This window comes from Rosa rugosa, chromosome 5 (assembly GCF_958449725.1).
Source record: "Rosa rugosa chromosome 5, drRosRugo1.1, whole genome shotgun sequence".
NCBI lineage: Eukaryota > Viridiplantae > Streptophyta > Magnoliopsida > Rosales > Rosaceae > Rosa > Rosa rugosa.
The window spans coordinates 38,325,080-38,328,513 of record NC_084824.1 but is presented as its reverse complement, the minus strand read 5'-3'; the positions used below and the strand labels follow the sequence as shown (position 1 = coordinate 38,328,513).

General features: G+C 34.9%; 1 long non-coding RNA gene across 1 annotated transcript in view; it reads left to right on the top strand.

Annotated features, from left to right (window-relative positions):
• The first annotated feature begins 428 nt into the window (after nucleotides 1-428).
• Nucleotides 429-3,434, top strand: part of LOC133707803 (uncharacterized) — a 12,072-nt gene continuing 9,066 nt past the window's right edge. Inside the window, exon 1 of the long non-coding RNA XR_009845287.1 lies at nucleotides 429-943. This is a non-coding gene — a long non-coding RNA (uncharacterized LOC133707803). The remainder of the gene's footprint in view (nucleotides 944-3,434) is intronic.

Genomic DNA, 3,434 nt, shown 5'->3' with positions numbered 1-3,434 from the left:
CTCTTTAAGTTAAGAGCACCCACATACTTGTATTAGTGTCTCTACACAAATGACAAGAGACATATCATCCTCCATATTGAGCATACATAGTATGTGCTAGTCTTTCCGGATTATCAATGTCCAAGTGATAATCCTATGACTAGGAACCTTTTAGGATAAGAGTGTGAAAGAGTAAAGGTCTCACACATCTAACTCTTTAGATTACTTTCTCTTTAACTCATATTCCTTGGACATTGTTCAATCAAATATTAAATATAAGCAATGAACAATAAACTTGCCCTTTTGATTAATAATAATTACAATAATAATTACATCAAAATGATTGTTTTAGGACATAATTCCTTCAGTCCCTTGCTCATGCAAATAACTGATGTCTATGAATGACTTTTATGTGTCTTGCTTAACCTTATAGCTATGCCATCACTAATCGGAAGTTATATTTATTTCATACAACTTGGTTTAAGTTGTTCAAAGTGAATGGTGTTACATTAGTTAGTTGTGTCACAATGTGGAATGTCAAAGGAAAGGCACTGAAAGTGGAACGAAGTGTAAAGAACCTCAATGGAGGTGGGTAATTTGGGGCAAATATATATGTAAGGTGTGAATTCGCATGTTACTAATTAGTTTTCTCAGCAAATGTGTGCTTTGTTTAAATTTTTTTCTCATTAATAGTCCTAGTTTGAATTGGTCAGATCTGATAATAAGGATCAGAGAACTTGGGTATTCCAAGCACCTGGAATAAATAGTGGTGTAGTCTTCTGCAAGAGCAATTTCAAGCTCAATTTGATAAATTGATTGTTGTAGTGTAGATGTTGGTTGTAATTTTCGATTTGTTATATACTCAGATGGATATTTCAATGAACTTTTGGTTTAATTTTATTAGGTCCTGTGGCGGTGACGGTGGCTCTAGCAAAGATAGAGTTGATGCACTCGATATATTATTGTAAGTGCTATAATATTCTCATGTTCCTTCCTTTGTTTTGTATTTTTTAATTATGAATTGAGGTATTGGATGTGCATGAAACAGTATGGAGGTCTATTAAGTTAAATGGACCTAACATTAAATATTTCCAGTAGATCATATTGTGCGAATTCAATTCTTTTATGTGGTTTTGGAAAAAAAATCATGGGAATATAGGAATATTCATTTGGAAATGTGTTACATTGTAGATGCATATATAATGTGTATGGGAAGGGTAATGCACCTGATCGGCATAGGTTTTTTTTATATTTTACAATGTCCTTTGCTAATCCTTTCCTTTATGTCCAGGTAATTGCTCTTCTTTTTGTTGAAATTTATTGGCTGTCACTACAACAAAAAGTCTTTTTAGCGACCAAATTTTTTGCGAGGAATTTATTTTCCTCAGTAAATGTCACTTTTTGCGAGGAAGATTTCGATTCCTCACTAAATGTCATTAAGTTTTCTGCGAGAAATATATTTTCCTCACTATACACCACTTTCTACGACGAATATTTTTGTTCATCACTAAAGGTGACCATAGTTTGGTCTCCTAAATCATCAAGTTATTAGCGAGGAAATATGAGACTAGGGTGAGGAATTTTTTCATCGCAAAAACGACATTCAACGAGGAAATAACGATTTCGTCGTTATTAGTTTGGCGGAAAATTATGTAAAACCCGCCAAATTCAATGCCGACAAAATTATGGATTCCTCGCTAAAAGCCCGTATTTTATGATGAACTATTTCCTCGTGAAAAGAAGCAATTAGCGAGGAAATAACGATTTCGTCGTTATTAGTTTGGCGGAAAATTATATAAAACCCGCCAATTTCAATGGCGACAAAATTATGGTTTCCTCGCTAAAAGCCCATGTTTTACGATGAACTATTTCCTCGTGAAAAGAAGCAATTAGCGAGGAAATAACGATTTCGTGGTTACTTGTTTGGCGGAAAATTATTTAAAACCCGCCAAATTCAATGGCGAAAAAACTATGGTTTCCTCTCTAAAAGCCCATGTTTTACGATGAACTATTTTCTCGTGAAAAGAAGCAATTAGCGAGGAAATAACGATTTCGTCGTTACTTGTTTGGCGGAAAATTATTTAAAACACGCCAAATTCAATGGCGAAAAAACTATGGTTTCCTCTCTAAAAGTCCATGTTTGTGATGAACTATTTCCTTATCAAAAGAAGCATTTAGCGAGGAAAATATACTTTCCCCGTTATTAGTTTGGGAAAAAATTGTGTCAGGCTAGCCAAATTCAACGGCGACAAAACTATGGATTCCTAGTTAAAAGTTTGTGTTCTACAAAGAACCATTTCATTGTAAAAGAAAAAATAATTAGCGAGGAAAAAAAGATTTTGTCGTTATTAGTTTGGCGCAAAATTGTATAAGACCCGCCAAATTCAACGGTGACAAAATTAAGATTTCTTCGCTAAAAATTGGTGTTCTACGAGGGAATCATTTTCTCATCAAAAGAATCCATTAGCGAGGAAATAACACTTTCCTCACTATTAGTTTGGGGGGGGGGGGGGGGAATTGTGTAAGACCCACCAAATTCAATGGTGACAAAATTGTGTAAGACCCACCAAATTCAATGGTGACAAAACTATGGTCCATGTTCTACGAGGAATTGTTTTGTCGTCAGAAGAAGCCATTATCGAGGAAAATAATACTTTCCTCGTTATTAGTTTGGCGCAAAATTATATAAGAGATCCGCCAAATTTAATAGGGACGAATGTAAGAATTCCTCGCTAAAAGTCTTATTTCAACGATGATTGATCTCTTCGCCCTTGATGCATTTAGCGAGGATCAAATTGTTTCATCGCTTTAGGTTTTGGTGGGCAAAAAAATAAGATTATTCACTACTTTAAAAAAATTATTCACTCTAAAGACAGCAATAACAAAGACAAAAAAAAAAAAAAAAAAAAAAAAAAAACAGTAAAAGTAATAAAAAAGGGTATTGTTTTATAAAAAAGCCCACAAAAACCCAGCCCAGCCCATAGGCCCGGTCCGCCAAAAGCCTGCTAGGCCCGGCCCATAAAAGCCCGTAAACTATTATATATGTATGTGTTATATATATATAGTCCGGCTACACTAAGGACGTCCTTAGTTTTTCTTAGGTACGGATTTCCGGTTTTCACCCACTTTCCGATCAAATTTTCATATCTTAACCGTTCAGTTTTTAGGTCCTAATGTATAGATCACCTCTGCAAAATTTCAGCTAAATTGGTGATCATTAAGGCATCCAAAACTGCAAATTACAACAATGTAAACAAACGGTTCCGGTTCGACAGATTCGGTTCGTTTGTGTAAATTGCAGTTTTGGACGCCTTAACGATCACCAAATTGGCTGAAATTTTGCAGAGGTGATCCGTACATTAGGATCTAAAAACTGAACGGTTAAGATGTGAAAATGTGATCGGAAAGTGGGTGAAAACAGTAAATCCGTTCCATAAGAAAAACTAAGGACATCC